At 39.7% G+C, this 19,892-nt stretch overlaps 1 protein-coding gene across 6 annotated transcripts in view; it reads right to left on the bottom strand.

Moving 5' to 3' along the window:
- TOX3 (TOX high mobility group box family member 3) overlaps positions 1–19,892 on the bottom strand; it is a 452,205-nt gene that overhangs the window by 387,130 nt on the left and 45,183 nt on the right. The gene's annotated exons all lie outside the window — the stretch shown is intronic.

Raw genomic sequence — 19,892 nt, 5'->3', positions numbered from 1 at the left:
TAGATGATCTGATTGCTCACATGGGTCAATGCTGTCTAATGGTTAGGGAGGGGAGGCAGAGCACTCCTTCATTTTTTCCCTTCTGTCTGTCATAAAAATCACATTGTGATGATGGGCAAGTCACTTAAGCTTAGTTCGTGCAATCTGTCATATGTGTATTATACTCACTGGTATACTAATGCTCAGTGCATTAACATTTGCAAAATGCTGCTCTTCGGATTCTTGCATGAAAAGCACTACATAGGTGCAACGTATTATTTACCTAGGAATGTACATAGGTTATCTGGTTAAGCAGAAGATCTGGTTAAACAGAAATACAGAGAATATTATGTAGGGGTATGTAAGGAAGCACATAACATTTATAGGTACAGAAGTTACTTGCACTGTACTGATATAGTGAAACCCATCTTCACATCCTCTCAAGTACTTATTCAGGGTATTCTGAGGCACCATCTTAAAAAAGAACTTTCCATAAATAAGGATATTCTCAAACAAACAGTGTAAGGTATTACCCAGAAGTACAGAAGTAATATTACTAGGGCTTTACTAAATTCAATGTCCATTTTGGTCAATTTCACGGTTATAGGATTTTTTAAATTAAAAACTTCATTATCTCAGCTATTTAAATCTGAAATTTCAGCATGTTGTAATTATAGGATTCCTGACCCAAAGAGTAGTTGTGGAAGGGGCGAGATCATAAGGTTATTGTAGGGGGGTTGTGGTACTGCTACCTTTATTTCTGCGCTGCTGCTGGTGGCCGCAGCGCTGCCTTCAGAGCTGGGCAGCTGGAGAGCACAGAAGTAAGGATGGCATGGTATGGTATTGCCAACCTTACTTCTGTGCTGCTTCATTTTCTTTATGAACGCAGGTATTGAAAAGTGTCTTGGTTAAAGAAATGTGTCGTTTGAGAGCAAATTATATTTAAGATTGGAGGAAAAACATACAATTCCAGACACAAGGCAGAATGCTCAGCTAAGCACTCTCCATATTGTACCTACTCTGTTGCTTCATAATCTCTGAATTTTGTAGACAATACATGCACTGCAGTACAGTGTGTTTGGATAATTACCAATACTACTTGTTTGCTATTTAACATCTGATGTTAATTATTCCAGATTATTCCTGATTGCTGGCAAGGGAGTAAAGCCTGAAGATGAGTAAGTCTGCAGAGAAAGAGCATCAAAGGACTTAGATGACAAAACTTCGTTTTTACTGAAAGAGAAGACACCATTCCAAATCCTTAAATTCCTTCTTTCTGATTCACTTTCTAAATATTGAAGGGAAGTACATAAAAGAATAATCTTAAAATAGAAGGTTGAAGACATGCTCACTTTCAAATATTATAAAACTACACAGAAGCATAAGGCCCAATTTTATGCCCCTGGAATTCAGTAGCAAACCTCTCACTGACTTTAATGAGAACAGGATCAAAACACATATTGAGAAGATCTGGAAAAAGAGTCAGAAGAGCAGCAATCTATAATTTAACATCAGATATTGCTGGAATTACCACTTAGACTTTCAAATGATGTTTACTGCATAAGGCATCCATGAACTTTACAGACATCCTCATTTTACTTTTTTTATTGGTTCCACAGTTGCTATTTTAAGTATCTCTCTATATCCGCATGAAGTTTTAAACAGGATGAACGAATGGCTACACGCTTTTGCTTTTGTTGCAAAATGAAACACAAGGAACAAGTAGGTGTGTGGAGGGGGAGCAGATTATAAGAAGTGCTGGCCAATATTGTGTATGCCATGCTGAAATGCTATGATATTATCATTTGTCACTCTAGCCTGCTTCACACTACCTAGTAACGGATGAGTCAGTTTGGATAAAACAAAAACTGCTCCAAATTCAAAATACACACTGAGCCTGAGGCTATTTTTTCTAATATTAAATAGGTTCTGTGAATTTTACAGCAAGCAGGGGAGATGGAGAGTTTCATTGGCATGAAACACAGTCACATCCAAGACTAGACTTGGAAGTTCCAAAGTAACACAAACCATGTTGGTTTTCATTACAAATTCTGAGCCAACAGGAAGGAGACAGGACTAGAAATCTCATGAGAAATTAGAGAACTGAAAAATAAATGACTTCTCTCTTGTCGTACAGACATGCGATTTTGTGATCATGAAATTCATTTTCATTCATTTTTCACCATTGGCCTTGTTTGACAATGAAGCATGCACACATTCATATTTTTTCATGTTTTATGCTGAAAATTGATGTTTTTCTGTCTGAACAAAATTGCTAAAATGTTGAGATTTTTGTCATCAAAAGCAGAACAATCTCCAAGTCAAATTATATTCATTTTCACTTCAAAAACCATGCAAGGTTATTCCTAAAAGTTATTCTATTTTCAAAAATTTGAAATGGAATGTGAAAATCCCAAATTTCAAATACTGATGAGAATGTTTTACACAACACACTATGAAAGCCTGTTAGATTTTGAGCTCACTTTTGGGAGGCTCAAAAATGATAGTTTATATATAAGATATGGAGACACAGCCAGACTTCTGGGTGCTTAGTTGAATCCAACATTCAACTCTTCTGAGATTTCCTCATCATCCCTTAAAGTGGGTAGCAGAACTGAAACAAAAGTTTAAAGGTGCTTTTCTGAAAAAACACATTCTCTTCTAACTCTGGAGTCTTGTTTAAATATCTTAATAAAAATAGTTACATTTGACCTATAATCTACATAGCATCAGCATTCTGTGCAGAAGCATTTCTTTTAATAGTGTTGTGTTGTTTCAAGTCTACAATTTTAATTTAATTTTTCTTTTGGTAGCTATCACGACTATGGAGGGTTTTCAAGAATCCTGAAAGAAACTTGAATTCTGTAAAAATATAAAATATATTACTCTGTACCAACCACAAGAATGATAATAGTTTTCAGATCCATTTTAATGCTCCATCTAAAATGTTTACAATGTTTTATATGTAGGTTTGCAGATTAAAATTATTTTTAAAAAAATCAATGGGCTATATTGGTTTATTTTTAAGCCTTTATTTTTATGGATTTTCACAGTTGCAAGAAATTATGGAAGTCAGAATTATTTCATGACAGTGGACACCGACATTCAGAAAGTTAAATTTATAACCATTAAAATACAAATTGTCTATATCACGTCAAAATATAAAAAATAAATATTCTTAAACTAATACATTCTCAAGCAGCATTTTATTACTTTGCCTATCTGTAAATTTCAATCTGAGAAAATATTTGTTGATTTGTGTGTGTATGGTGCAATCAACGTTTACTGATTTAAAAAAAATTAAATTCTTCCAAGTCTATTGATCTATAGCTACGAAGACTGCAGAATTTCATCTGCCAGTCAAGAATTTTACTGTGGGAAAAAAAAAAAACACTCCATGAGTTCTGCTGGATTCCTAGCATTTCCTATTTGGTTAGATTTACTCTTTTGTTAGTAAGCACCAATTTGTCCTGTGTGATTGGAATACTACAGGAGCAACAACATCCCATATTTGCACCTTTATTTATTATTGTGCAGTTCAGAATATGTACTTTTTGTAGCAGTACAATACTTGGAAAAGACACTTCGAGTTTTGAAATTCTGTTGCCTCGTGAACAGAATATGGCAAGAGTTTGAGATAACATTGCACAAGAGTATAGGTCAGGAAATACCTAAATGAAATCAAAAGGGGCAGTTTTAGTTAGAATGTAGTTACTCTAACTGGAATTTGACTAGGACACCCATACTCTTGTGACAAGTATCATGGAAGCTTTAATGGCCACAGGTAGTCGTCATGAGTTGACTTTGGGTTTAGTTAAAAAAAAACGGCAACTAGAGCAAACACAGTACTAGCTCATTGGATCAGCAAAGTAAATCAGAGGTAATACCAAACCAAATTGAAGTACAAAAAACAAATAGTACCCCAGCATTATACCCTCCATTGCCCTGAATTGGAAAAGGAGCACGCCACCAGTTCCATAGGTATTTACTCATGCAATGTCCACATAAAATATATGAATATGAAATTTAATCTGAGTACATCAGACTCTTCCACTAGGATTCAAAAGACCTCAATTTAAAAGACAACATACCCCAGTTACAATCTATTAAGGAATTCTTCTATGTCCCATTCTAGCAGATATTAAATAACCTTCCATCTGAAGAAAAAAGGTGACATCAGTTAACTACAGTTTCCTCTAAATACAAAAAAAAAACTGCAAAAAAAAAGTCCATCTTCAGTCACTATAGAAATAGCAGCCACCTTTTACTTTGTATCATTTCACTGGCTTTTTTTTTTCCTTTTTCAAATGATCATTTTTCCCTTCAATTATTACAACAAAAGCTCCTTTCAAGTTAAAGAAAATTATGCTATTTTCTTCTTGGAGCAAGCAGCACTTTGACAAAAAGTAGCAGTGATACTAAACATTGCCCATGATTGTTATGGAAATACATTTCTCTGTATCCTGTTGTCATGGCAGCTGAAGATCAAGGCATGAATGCTACATACAGTAATTTATATTGAATAGAAAGAATGTTTGGGGGAAACATTTAAATGTATAATCTGATATTTGAAACCATAGTCTGATTTAGAAGACTGGTTAGAAGAAAAAATTTGAGACATTGTGGATTTCAATCAATATTTAGTTCATTATTTATGTTCACTGAGTTCCTTTAATTTTTAGTGCACTGGTAATTTTATTTCTCAGGCACTCTGAATCTTCCAGTATTTTTTTTACCCTGGCATTAATCCAGCTTCAGCAATGTTCCTGACCACACAAAAGGGAACCACAAGCTGATATTTTGATTCTTTTTAGTTAAATAGTATTAATTGCATAAGGCTAAAATGTCATTGTACTGCAATTGCCCAGTTTCATAAAATGGTTCAGCTTTTAGTTCTCACTACGAAACATTACGTTCAGAATGTTTGTTCAGCCATTTGCTTCTAAAACACTATCAACAGAGCAAATACTGTATATCAAAACATTTCATATGATGTTGCATCCCTTGGAGACTTTACAAAGAAACTGTGTGGAAGTAGTGCAACTAGGGTGACCAGACAGCAAATGTGAAAAATTGGGACAGCAGGTGTGTGTGCGCAGGGAGGGACAGCAGGTGTGTGTGTGCAGGGGGGGAGGGGTGTAATAGGAGTCTATATGAGAAAAAGACCCAAAAATCAGGACTGGCCCTATAAAATTGGGACATCTGGTCACCCTAGGTGCAACAACATAGTTTCCGCACTTAGGCAATGTTGGTGAAATAAGCGTTCTTGGTGGCATGTAACATTGTTCAGTGTTGTGGAAAACTCTAGAACAGGATCTAATCACGAGCTATCTGTACAAGAAGAATGGATTAAACAGAGACCATCTCAGGACTTCAGATTTTCTTATTTTTGTCTGTGTTTCAGCATTATTATTTTTGTAGTTTGTCCATTTTACTTTATTAATTTAACCAAAACCAGAATCTGACCAAAATATTTACCCTCAAACATATACAAATTTTGGGTGCTTGGAAATCTGCATCCTGATCCAGATGTTCCCATTTGGGGCCCATTTTTGTTTTATAAACATAACTATGAATTTGCACTGAATTAGTTTTGCCTTGCAACATAAGATCATAATGAAGGATGGACATTCTTTTTCAGATAAACAAGAAAGAAGTCTGAAGAAAACGGTTGGTGGGGAAGACAGAGCAGAGCAGGTAAAGGAGCCTTTGAACTTGGCAAGATCAGCTGGGAAGTGGAGTCCAGAGTGAAGGATACTCCATTGCAAAAGCTCAGCGACCAAATGATGCAATAGTGTTTGCCATGTTTGTATCATGGAGTTATGATTATGCAATAAAGGACAAGAAGCAAACATGACAGAAAGTAAGTAACGTTCCAATTATTATGGGCTCTACAATCCATTTAAGGACAAAGTGGCCTTCCAGCACTTCAAAGTTACTTATCAGTGCATTATTCTATTCTTATGGTGACCTCATCACCTTAGTATCTCAGCCGTTTCCAGTAAAGTACCAAAAGAGTGAATAATGGGTGTCACATGTGGTTTGTGCTCTCTCCTCTTCTCACCGGGGGGAAAATTGTGTGCGGTATAGTGTTTTTTCTTTTGATGAGTCTTTTTAATATAAAAGATATATAGAACATGTTTTGTGTTTATATTATTGAAAGCAAAGCCAAAGAAGTGGACTTTGCACTTGGAATGAGGAATGGTGAGGTTTATGATTGTCTTGAGTTACTACAGGAGTTTGTTCTACAATCTTGGACCAGTCCCCTAGAAAGTTCTGCCTTCTGCACAGACAAGCTTCACCCCTGCAATGGGCATCTCCATTGTGCCCACAGAGCAGAACTGTGAGCCACCATCATCCTGGACTTTTAGGTGACATCCTGGCCCAAGCCATTCAGTGCCTTGAAAATAAGGACCAAAGACCCTGAACTAAACTTGATATGCTATGGGAACCCAGTGTAGAGGGTGAAAGACAGATTTGATGTGCTCACAGCAACCTGTATTGCTGAGGAGATGTTAGATACTAGTTGAAGTTTCCTTAGGGCTCACAAGTTCATATGCAGATACACAGCACTGCCATAGTCCAGCTGAGAGGTGATGTAGGCATATAGCACCTTGGCCAAGTGTGATGTTTCCTATCCAACCAAAGACAATAGACAGCATTAGCTCATATAGCTGCATCAATGAGTATGTGAGAGTTTGATATCAATGAGGAATCCAAGAGCACTTCTAAAACTGCAGACTGAATTGATCAATTGGAGGGGTGTCTTCAAACAAAGGAGAGTCACCATGGTTGTGAGTTCCTCAAAGTGCTTTCCTCTCTGAACCAGCACAAACCTGTCTTGTTTGGGTTCATCTTCAACAACCTGCTCTTCATCCATGAGCTAAACTCTTCCAAGCACTGGGTCATTTTGGTAGGAAGGGTGATGAAGGGTAGACAGAGCAATGCATCTGCAATACTTTTGGCACCTGAGTGCATTATCTTACCAGGTCTCCTAGTGTCTATATGCAGATCTTCAATAGGACAAGATAAAGAACTGATCCTTAATGGACTCCACAAGTGAAAGTTCCACTGGAGAAGATGCAGTTTCCCATTACTATATTTTGGGTAAATCCTTCCAAGAAAAACTCAAAGCATTTTAAAGCAGTCCTCTGGACCCTGTACCTCCCTCGACCAGTCTCTTATTGTTTGTTGTATTGGTGTAGATGGAATCAATGGGCCCCAACAGTGAAAGGTGTTACTATGTCCCTGTCACCGTCCAACATTAAACAGCTTTGAACAAGGTCCAAGGTTTGGTATACAGAAACCTGAGGCCTGCTTAGTACCATGGCAAACACCACTAAAAATTGTTTTAACCTTTTATTACAGTCACAGAAAAGAAGGAAAAAAAACAGAAATGGCATTTTAAACAAGATTAAAGTATGGCTTTCATGTTAACAAGTGAGAGTTCTACTGTCGCAACACTCTTTCCCATGTGCCCCCAGACACCACCAACACACTCTTATCAACCTCCTAGCTCCAGTCTGTACCCACTGCACTCCACACCCATCCCTCTGCAGTTTAGTCCTGCTGAAGTACAGTACCCGCTGCACTGTACTCCAAAGGAGAAGGTTGGATAGGATGCCTGCACATACACAAATCTTTAACCATCCTGGGATCCTACCCCTTCCTGGGACCCTCCCTTCCCCCATCCCCCTCAGTGCTGTTTGTTTTTTGTTTTGTTTTTTGGTCTCTCTCCTCCTATTGTTTTTTAATAAAATAATTGTTTTGGTTTGAAAGCAATCTTTATTCCATTAATTGAAAGCAAACAGAGCCCTGCAAAGCAATAGGCAATTTTCTTAAACCTTCATAGTGCATCATCTGCACCAATCACAATCACCTCCTAGCATTACAAGCACTGCACTCCTGAGCGTAGCAACAAATATTAGTGGCTTTCAGCTTCAAATTGCTGCCACAAGGCATCCCTGATCTTTATGGTCCTGTGCTGCACCCCTCTAATAGCCCCAGTCTCTGGCAGTTCAAATGCAGCCTTCAGGTGCTGAGCCTCAGCAGTTCAGCCCTGAGTGAAGCTTTCACCCTTCCCTTCACAAATATGGAGCATACAGCATGCTGCTATAAGCATAGGAATATTGTCATTGGCCAGGTCCAGCCTCCCATATAGGCAGTGCCAGCGGCCCTTAAACGGCCAAAAGCACACACAAGAGTCATTCTGCACTTGCTCAGCCTGTTGTTGAACCGGTCGGTGCCGATGTCAAGGTTCCCAGTGTATGGCTTCTTAAGCCACGGCATTAAGAGATAGGCAGGGTCTCTCAGGATCACAATGGGCATTTCGACTTCCCCTATGGTGATCTTCTGGTCTGGGAAGAAAGCCCCTGCTTGCAGCTTCCTGAACAGGCCAGTGTTCCAAAAGATGCGTGTGTCATGCACCTTTCCAGACCAGCCTGTGTTAATGTCTGTGAAACGCCCCTGGTGATCCACAAGTGCCTGGAGAACCATTGAAAAATACTCTTTCCGATTAATGGACTTGGTTGCTAGGTGGTCTGGTGCGAGAATTGGAATATGCGTGCCATCTATTGTCCCTCCGCAGTTAGGGAAGCCCTTTTGCCATCCACAATGTCACACACGTTGCTCAGAGTCAGTCTTTCAGAGCTGGATGCGAATAATTGCCCTGCATACTTCTGTCAACATGAGTCCAACGGTCAACTTTCCCACTCTGAACTGGTTAGCAACCGATCAGTAGCAGTCTGGAGTAGCCAGCTTCCATAGTGCAATTGCCATGCACTTCTCCAACGGCAGAGCAGCTCTCATTCTCGTGTCCTTGCGCCACAGGGCTGGGGTGAGCTCATCACACCGTCCCATGAATGTGGTTTTCCTCATCCGAAAGTTCTGCAGCCACTGCTCGTCATCTCAGGTGTACATGACAATGTGATCCCACCACTCAGTGCTTATTTTCCCAAGCCCAAACGCGGTGTTCCACTGTGGTCAGCACCTCCGTGAATGCCACAAGCAATCTCGTGTCATAGCTACTACGCGTGGCGAGATCAATGTCAAACTGCTCTTGCCTTTGTAGTTTAAGGAATAACTCCACTGCCATTTATGACGTGTTAGTGAGAGCAAGTAGCATATTGGTCAACAGTGCAGGATCCATTCCTGCAGCCCAAAGAAGAAGAGCAGAGCACGCAGTACACAAACCGTTGAAAGATGGCAACAAATGCGGACAGAAGCACAGGGATTGCTGGGATGTGAAGCAATGCATCTTGAGACATTGGGACACGACCCAGGATGCCCCATGACCCCCTCCGCCTTCCCACAACTCTTAGCGGCAGAAGAGGAAGACATGCTCTGTGGGATAGCTGTTCTGAATCCTGCTGCAAGTGCAAACACACAACAGTGGTTTCCCTTCAGCACTCTCTGAGCAGCACTGTAACTCTGCCAGTGTAGACCTACCCTAAGGAAAGAAAGAACATTGACACCAAGAGACACTTTCTGGCAGCTGAAAAGTAGCATGGCAACACGGGAATTATTAAAGAGAAAGTTCTTAGGATAGAAACTGAAGAAAAGGTGTTCAGGATGAGACAGTTTGGGCCTGAAAGCAGAGAGGGAAAGATGTCTGAAGAATTATAGCCAAGACCAAATGAAACTCACCTGCTCTAGGATCTTTAGGAGGAAAAAAACATTTTTATTTTTTTAAGCTTTATTGTGTTCTTTCTGGCTAAAAGATACTCTCAAAACCTTCTTTGGTGTATTTAATTAAAGCAAAAATATATAGTATTAAAAGCAAGATTTTTTAAATAGGGATGATCTTAAATCTTTGTGTAGAATGCACAGAGTATCTTACTAGTGCATTAAAGAAAAATAGCATACAGTAGTTAGTCAAAACAATGCAATAAAACAGTTGCTTCTTTTTACTGGAAAATTATTGACAATGTTTTTCAAAACCACTACATTTGCAAATATTTTCAAATTCTCCCAATCCATGGTAAAAATCACCCATGCGCATAAATATGGCACTTAGTATACCATAACGTTTATATAAACTTTATTAAACTCTTATTCATGTGGCATTTCTGGCAATCAAACTGGGTCCCTGAAGAGATATGTCATGGTGGTTTGTTACAATCCTGGATGAGCTCTTCCTGTGGGACGCTCACCAGACTGATGTCCTAGACCCAAACATTAAGTCCCATGTACTCTTGGTTTTCCAGGACTGGGCAATTTAGACACTCTCTCTCTCTGGCTCTGGGCATCTAGATACACAGAGTGTCTGGCCTCCCTCTTGGCTGTGAGGACCATGTAGTCCAATTACCTGGGTCCTAAACAAGCACCAGATCTCACAAGCCTCCCCATCCCCAGTACCTGTTGCATGCACTGAGTTCCACCGGAGCGGTGGATATTCTGGTTTACTATTTGTCCTCTCAGGGACTACATGAGAGCGTAAGTAACATATGCATGCTTTACTTTTAGCCAGCACACGAGATATACAAATCTATGGAAAAACAACAAAACCTGTATACAAATCCCTGCCTCAGTTTCCTTACCACTTCACAAGTCTTTTCAGATTCAGTCTGTGTCTTTTCAGGGGCTCTAGGAATCCTCCTGCACAGTTTTGTCTGCTTCTGGTCCACTTCCCACCTCCATCCCACTTGCCAGAGCAAGTCATTTTTATAAAACTGCAGTCCCCTTTGTAAGGTGACCACCTCAGTGACTTCGAGTCCTTTCTAGGTGTTCCTTGGTTATCAATCCACCTGGAAGAACAGTTTCCCTGGGTGTTAGACAGCTCATTGTCCCACCAAAGCAAGTTATTTAATTGTTGATGGTCCTTTTCCATTCAGTGGCAGAGACCCAGGTGCCAATCCCCCGCCCCTTAACACAAGAGGTATGAAGCAAGGATATAGTGAAAGAAAACCATAAGGGCAAAAACACACACAGAGTTCATAAAATCAGACTGGAATTTGTAATTTAACTTAGATTCCCAAACTCTCATAAAGGTGACATAGATATCACAAGATGTCCATTGCAATGAGCTTGTTTGGCACTGTAATTTGCTCTTGTAATTGTTTCATATTACCATTAAAAATTGACTCCATGGAATAAAAAAAAAAATATTACTTAGACATTAGAATCTCACATAATTCTGGCATCACCACAACATGTTTTCCATGGACTTGCATTAGAATGGCATATTCAAAGACATGAATTAATATTGATTTGTCATTGTAACCTCACATAATAATGGTATGGGAATGGCATTATAATTAGTAGATCATAAAATTACATTAAAATCATTTCGGCATTGTTAATTCACATTGTAATGGCATCAAAGTGGCACTGCAATAGATTCCATTCTGCATACAGTTCAACTGAAACTGTTTTGGCATTGTAATATCAAACACTAATGGCATGGTAATGGGATCATATTATAGTCTCTATAGGCCTGCTCTTAAATTCTTCTGCAATTATAATTTTACATTGTAATGCCATCATAACAGGGTTTCACAGCACCTTGCATCAGAGCAGCCTTGAACCTAGATTGAACCTATTACTGCCATAATGGATATGTCTAAGTGACTTCCTTCAAGTCAAGAAAAAAGTTTAGCATGGTTCTTTGTAGCTCAGGCTTTTGGGGCAAACAGTACCTGTGGACCACAAGCCTATTTCTCAGCTCAGGAGACATAAACAGAAGTGTGCCCATGCTTATGAACAGTTACCGCAAATGTGAAAGTTGGCGGCTAGCTAGGGCACTCAGCCATGTTTGTATGCATGTTTAATTGCATGTTAAAAATTGCATCCTATAGCAGCTGCACTTTTTCCCACAGACAGACAGAGGCCTCTACTTTTTGGCCCATAATAAATTTAAGTACCAAACAAGGGGATCTGTTAATTGGCTAGGTATGTTTGGATTGTCAGGCTCCTCATTATAGATACATTGGCAATGGAAGTAGGCAAATCTAGACATTGGTGGCATGTATTTCACATAAACAGGAAGTGCAGCGACTAGACTGGTCTATTTACTTATGTCTAACAACGGGCCAAGGAGACTGTCTACACATTTCAATTTAGATTTTATTTAGGCTCAAGTTTGGGTTTGGGCTTAGGTTTGATTGCACTAAAATCTTATCTGTATTGAATGATATCAGCCCAAACTGGTAGGAATCTCATAAGGATTCGCTGATTTTATGGTTAAGGCCCTTTGTAAATTAGGAGTTTTGTGGAGTTTTTAAATCATGGCAGCATCACGGGTAAATTTTAGAATTTCACAAAATATGAACAGCTGCAGAGTCCCCTGTCAAACTGCTGCGGGTTTGCCCGCTCCTACCCTCCCCATTGAGGCCACAGCTACTCATAAGGGAGGGTCAGTAGACTGGTCCTATTCCAAGAAGTGGGTGGGGAGGTGGCAGGCTAGTCTCCATCTCAGGGAGTGGGGGTCACTATATGGCACTGGCCACCTGGATGACCTCCATCCCAGACTGCTGCTGCAGCCGCCAACCCCACCTCACAGCAGCTCCCAGCAGGCCTGGGCTAGACACTGCAGGAGCTGAAATTGGCATCTACCACTTGAGCACAAGAAGGTGGGTGGGGGTGCCCAGCCCCAACATGGGGATTGCAGTGAGACACCCCATCCTCCTCACACACTCACCTGTGCGCCAAACCATCAAATTAAAAATATTTACAAATGCAATTAAAAAACCCAACCATGTCAGACTAAAGAAAGGAACCATAAAAATAAGTCAAATTCCTCATTTTTCTCTAAACTTCACTGTGAGCAAACACCTCTCTCTTCCTTAGTCTTTCAGTTTCTCCTCTTGCATTCATCTGCTGCAGCCTGGTAGCTGCCCAATGCATTGGGAGCAGACAACCGTCCATGGCCACTAGAGTCTGAAGTGGTTTGGGGTGTTGGTCCCAAAATTCTTTACCTTTCAACATTTCTCCTTAGAGGTTATGGGTTTTTTTTAACCGATGTCTGTATAAAACTATACACACAAGTAAGATTGACCAAGACTAAAAACCAGAGACACCATGGAATTAAAAATAAATGGATTATTTATGATATCTAGATTTACACTTACAAGCTAAACTATAAGATATGCACATAGAAAAATATGCGTGTACAAAAGGCTGGAGGTGAGCCAAAAGTCTGGCCTCTTTTATACAAGTGTAAGCACTTTAAGGCCTTTTACCCATACCTTTTTCACTCATTCAATTTACAGCGTATATTAGGTCATGATTGTTAAGTCTGTTTAAATTGCAGTGATCTCCCCTCTGAACAGGCTTTTCCCTGATATGATAATAAATGGTCACACAAACATATTCAACACTCAACATTCTCTCTTTATAATGAGAATGTATTAATGGCAAAATGCCAGTCAAAGGAAAATAATTCTTCCCTTTAGACTAAATAAATGTATTTTAAAAGGTACTAAGACAGCAAAATTAATTTTGAAGTGATCAATTCCTGAATTTTAAATGAATACAATTATGTAATCATTAAATTATTTAATGGGCTTCATTAGGCTTATTTCTGGTTTTGATGTCACATTTTTCATTCCAATTAACTCAGCAGTTAAGATTAATTTCCTATTACTAGTAAAAGTAAAGATCAGAGCCAAGATTCACACTGCCTGACTTTGCATAATACCATACAGTGTTTAAATTGATCCTTTCATCAGCATGAATACTGATTCACTGTGTCAATACTACTATCGCAAGTTCTAGGAAATAACATTACCATCTACTGTGTTTAAAAAAGAGTCAAACTATGTGGCAAACCTAGTCTGGCAGCAATGCACTAAGATGTCCTAGCTTCACAAGCATGTTTGGTATTCTGCAGGCAGGCAGATGACAGAGGGCTTCTTTATAGAGACAATGTGTTGTCTCTAAGAAATTCATAGACCACCTTTATGCTGGTGTATCTGTCATATTATTTCTGAATATTACCAACCGCTCACTAATCCTTTCCTGTCACAGAGTAGGTGCCAGTATGCTGGTTCACACTAAGGTAAGAATTAACAAGAAAATGTAAATAAGACAACATTTTGGGAAGGGGAGCAAGTTTCGTTATAGATAGTGAGCAAGGTGACTAGTGCCATGAATTCTGAGCATCTAACAGCTTTATCCACTGTAATACTCAACATGGCAATAGAAACAGTCTTCGTATAGTAATCTGTTTTGTGTGTCTAATGTGAAAAAAAGATTGCCAGAAACCATCAAAATTAAATAAAACAGAATCATTTTGTCATCTAAATTCTACACATAGTTTTAAAGAGATGCAATCTGAAATCTGTTATGAAACACAGATTAGATCGATAAACAACGCAGGGTCCCTAAATCAAATAATCCACTTCAGCAGAATACAAACTTTGACAGACGCTTCCCATATGCATATTTTAGATAAATGTTATTACTGCACAGAGATTGCCTATTATACACATATCCAAGCTGTACACTTATTTCATCTCTTATCTACTAAAGTGAATTATCCTTGTCTTCTTCTGTTTGAAAGGGTAGCCACCTGTTGTCAACAGTATAACGCAAGTGAGAACACCAGAAAATTGAGTTTACATGAAAGGCTTGTTTAACCCCACTCTTGGGGCCTGAACCTGCAAGGTGCTGAGCCCCTTCAGCTCACATTTAAGTCACATTTGGTTGATTTCAAAGGGCCAAACTCAGAAGCAATGTATAGGAAATCTTAAATGGAGCCATCCTAAGAGTGACTCCTATCCACTTACACCCATCCTCTTAATAGGTAAGAGACTTTAAGTGGGCCTACGTTACTGTTAGTTATTCTTCCATCACCCTACATATCACTTATGAATTTGGTCCAAAAGAATCATAGCGTCACAGAAATGTAGGGCTGAAAGGGACCTCGAGGGGTCATCTAGTCCAGCTCACTGCATGGAGGCAGGACCAAGTCAACCTAGACTATTCCTGACAGGTGTCTATCTAACCTGTTCTTAAAACCTTCCAGGGATGGGGATTCCACAACATCCCTTAGAGACTTATTCCAGTGTTTAACTATCCGTATAGTTAGAAAGTTTTTCCTAATATCTAACCTAAAATCACCCTTGCTACAGATTAAGCCACTTACTTCTTGGCTGACCTTCAGTGGCCATGGAGAACAATTGATCACCATCTTCTTTATAACAGTCCTCAATCTATTTGAGGACTGTTATTGGTTCCCTACACAGTCTTTTCTGAAGTGTTTTTTTTAAACCTTTCCATATGTCAGGTTTTCTGCATCTTATCCTTTTCATTGCTCTTCTCTGGACTCTCTCCAGTTTGTCCAGATCTTTCTTAAAATGTGATGCCCCAAAACGGAAACGGTACTGCAACTGAGGCCTCACTAGTGCCAGACAAAGATAGACAAGTCTTACATAAGACACTCCTGTTAATACACCCCAGAATCATATTACCCTTTTTAGCACCTGCTCAACTGACTCGTATTCAATTTGTGGTCCACTATAAACCACCCCCGCATAGTTTTCAGCAGTACTACCACCTAGCCAGTTATTCCCCATTTTGTAGTTGTGCATTTAATTTTTCCTTCTTAAGTGCAGTAGTTTGCCCTTGTCTTTATTGATTTTCATCTTGTTGGATTCAGACCAAATTCTCTAATATGTCAACAGTGTTATGAATTCTAATCCAATTCTCCAAATTGCTTGCAACCCCTCCCAGTTGGTATCATCCTGAAATTTTAGAAGCATACTCTCCACTCCATTATCCAAGTCATTCATGAAAATATTGACTAGTATTGGACCCAGCACTAACCCCTGTGAGACCTCACTAGATACATCCCCCAGTTTGACAGCAAACCATTTATAACTACTCTGAGTATGGTCTTTCAATTAGTTTTGTACACATCTTATAATAATTTTATCTAGACCACATTTCCCTAGTTTACTTATGAGAATGTTGTGTGGAACTGAGTCAAAAGTCTTCCTAAAAATCAAGAATTTGAGGTGCCCAATCTCTCTCTGGAAGCACATTGCATCTGGCTAAGGAAGTAAGATATTAATACTGAACCAAGCTGTTCAATCACGAATTCCTGTTTCCACTGTGTTGGTATTTGACATAGAGTAATAGCTTTCCATTTGTTTTCCTGCAGTGTTAAGAACATCATTACAACACTGTTTATAAAAATCAGTGGAAAATAGTTGTACTGAAAAATTCTTACACAGCATGGTTTCGATATATGAGATATTTGAATAACGTCTTCCATGAGGAATCACAAGTTTTGAAGAATATGGAAGGTGAGAAATAAAATTCACAATAAATTGAAATACCTCCAATCCTATCCCTATCCACAGATACAACCCCTGATCCATCATTCTGACACTAGTATAAATTCTCCTCTCAAGAGCCCAAAGTCCATCCTCCGATACACCAATATAACTCCACTCCAAGTTATGGGGTTGCACAAGTATAATCTAGGACAGGAGTTGCTCCAGAGACTGAAGAATTCTAGAATACCAGCTGCATCCAAGTAAAAGGGGCATGATGCTGCTGCCATGATGCTGCAGCTTTTGCTGCAGTTGTGCCCTCTGTCCCTGCCATCCTGTCCAAAGGAGAAGGCCTAAAGACAGTACAGGACAGTAGTGCTACAAACCTTATGGAAAGGAAATACTGTCTGCACTGAGAAATGTCAAGGCGGCAACATGTTCAAGAGGCTGAGATTGGGAGGAAGAGCAGAAACAATGGGAGAGGATACCCCTTCCTGATTGTTAGTGTGATGACTGGTGCTTGATGAAAGCATTGCCTAGTGATTAGGGGGTCAGTTTCTCTTTAATTCAGAGGGGGGTTGGTAAAGGAGCCTGGGCCCTCCCACTCCACCGGGCTCCAGCCCAGGGCCCTACAAGGGTTACTGAAGGCCACACGCCCAAGAGCGCATTATAGCTGCACTCCCTGGGCCACTTCATCTCCCCCCACTCTATAGCCCAAGCTCTGCAGCGTGTAGTCAAAGTTACTGAAGAAAAGGTATTAACTGCACCGTTAGTCTTTCCGGGCCTAGCAGGTATGTTCCTCTTCCCAAAGGAGCTGCCAGAGTCCCTTCATGGGAGCTTCCAGGGCAGGTCCTTGTCCCGGCCTTGTCAGCCCACTTTGAGCTGTCTGGCTTCCTTTTAAGCCCCACCTCCACCCAGAGCATGCTTTGTATGTGCGGCTAGGTGGGGTTGTCTGTGCTCAGAGTTTCTCTTTAACCCTTTCAGTCCTAGTGTGGGGTTTATACACCCGGTCACAGTTAGTATGACTTTTCTTCACTGTCACTAGACCCAACTCCAAATACCACCAATCTTCAGTACCAATCCTGACTCAAGGTGAACACTACACAGTTCAATTTTGATCCAGCCCAGACAATGAAGTCCTTTACACATCTGCACTAGACAGATACTGGCCGGCATATATCACTCAGACTAATTAGAGTTGACTGAAAAACAGAAAAGTCCCAAGTAGTAGGACATTTGTTTTTGCCCTGAATTGGGACATAAAAGGAGAAGTATAAACTTTTCTTGGAACAAAATGTTCAGAAAAATTGTAGATTTGGAAGATATTTTGTTTTGACATTTTGGATCAAAACGTCTCAACATTCCTGAAATGAAACCTTTCAGGTTAGAAGATTAAACTCTGCATCTGCCTGAGCCACCCCACTGCCTAATGGGAGATGTTGTTTCAAATCCCTCGTTACTATGTTCTCCTCTCCTCTATGAGATGTACTGCCATGCCAGACTACCTCTCCCAGGATGCACAGCCTTTGTGGCCAAGTTTCTGTCACGCTTCATGAGGATTTGTAGACCACAAATAACAAAAGAAAAAAGGTTCTATATTCATTAACCCATCTGGACACTATATTTGTTCTTCCCTAGTGCTCCAGTGATGTGTTCTGCACCCTCTCCTACCACACCATGCTGGCTTGACAATATGTTCTGTGCTTCCCCAAAAACCTCTGTAGCTTCCTCCTTAGGTGTTTGTTGGTTCTCTTGAAGCCTCCCTGATGACCCAGCGATATGTCCAGGTCCTCTTAACCAGTCCATTTATAGCATGCATCTCTTTCAGATCATCAGTTCTACCCTTTCTGCTTGGAAAGGGCATTGGATAAGAGTAAAATGAACATTTGAGGATTTATTTTTAGCCAACATGCAGTAATAGCGGTGGTATAGGATTGGAAAACTTAAAAATGTATTAAATCTAACAGTCTAAAAACTGTTGCCCCTAGCTAATTGCTGCTTTTTGCTGCTGCTATTTTTACCAGGGTTTTTTTGTGCCTTTAGTTGTTCTGATACCTCCTTTTTGTTTTATGAGAGGTACTGAACCTGACTGGATTTTATTGGAAGAGGAAGAAGTGGTAAATATATAGACAGTAACATGTCCCTTACACTCTAATAAATATTTTACTAAATTGACAGATCAGCAATATTTAAAAAAAATATTTGCACCCATTGATTTGTTCAAATATAATCCCTGTTTAAGGGCCTGGCCTTATTCTGGTGTCTGTCCCTCTGATGGGCTGGTTTGTTGCTGTTGATCCAGATATTGCCATATAGTGATAGGGGATGGATGTTGCTACCAATTTTGTTGCACTTTAATCTTTGGCAGCTGCCAAGACTGCCAAACCAACTGTTCTTTTCAGACAGCTTGGTGCTATTTTAGTTCTGACTAACACCAAATACACACGTAAAGAAGGATGGCTGACTTGGTTAGATTTGTTTATACTATACAGCACCATGGCATGCAGCACTGTTGCTAGACCAAAACAGAACATGTAAAAAATAAATGACAGCCATGATATTTTCTAACTGTAGTTCACATGAAGCCTAATAAATCATCATGCAGAGTTTGTTGTATAATAACGTCTATTTCTCAAACTAGCTGATCTGGAGCACTGCTAAATAGACTCAATTCAAATATGCTCTTTAGAGCTACAAATAAAGGGCATCCAAAAGGAAAAGGACCATGCACAGGCAGGTGATGAATTATCAAGTAAAGAAGTCTCATCTCCATGTTTTTCAGCTATAGTAATTCTGAGCTTTTCAAAAATGTTATTTTATAGTCATTTGGGGCCTGATCCTCAGAGGTGACAAGCATCTCAATGCAACTACCATTAAAGACAGTCGGAAGATGCAGCTTCTCAGCATGCCTTAGAAGCAGGCCCTAAAATTAAAAGTGACCAGAAACTAATAGGATGAATACATGATGTCCATTTCTCTAGTAATTCTATCACCTTTATATGAAGGATAGTGGATAGAGATGCATCATCCACAATATTCAATTCATTGTAAAGAGAAGTAAATTCAGGGGGAGTGAAAACTCCCTGTTGCTGGGAGATTACTCCTATGCTTTTTTCATTCTCTCTTCGGATTCCTAAAGACAAATATGAAAGGCATACTACATGTGAAAGAGGGAAAGAAAATGAGCTGTAAACCCATAAGCAGCCACGTGATTTTCCAACAAGAAAATATTTTTTCTGGCTATTTAGTATTAGTTTTGGGTAGGAGGGTGATTAAATGTATACCCTGCAGTCCAAGGGCTAACGTAGAATCCACGGGAGTGCAACTCCCTCTTCCCTGCTAAAAGAAAGGGCAGGTCTCAGGGTTCCCAAAAAACAAGAAAAACAAAGTTTATGGGAGAAATGGGAGAAGGAGATGGGGGCGAGAGAGCTAGCTAGACAAAATGGAAAAGGAGCATATTTGGCTGCAAAATAGGAGGTCAAAAATCTAGCAAATATCCAACTGCCACTGTCACTTCTGAGCACTCCAAGATTTAAGTTGACTGTCACAAACTTCCAAAAATATCACTGATTCATATTTAACGTCAATTGTTTTTTCTAGAGCTGTTGAAAGTAGTTTTTTGTCAACATCAGTATGTTACATGCATGTCAAAGTCGCCCGACTCCTCTTTGTCTTCTTATGATTCAACAACTGCAT

Source organism: Mauremys reevesii, linkage group 16 (assembly GCF_016161935.1).
Source record: "Mauremys reevesii isolate NIE-2019 linkage group 16, ASM1616193v1, whole genome shotgun sequence".
NCBI classification, from domain to species: domain Eukaryota; kingdom Metazoa; phylum Chordata; order Testudines; family Geoemydidae; genus Mauremys; species Mauremys reevesii.
Note: the sequence above shows the minus strand (reverse complement) of the source record. Positions and strands in the feature narration are given on the sequence as shown.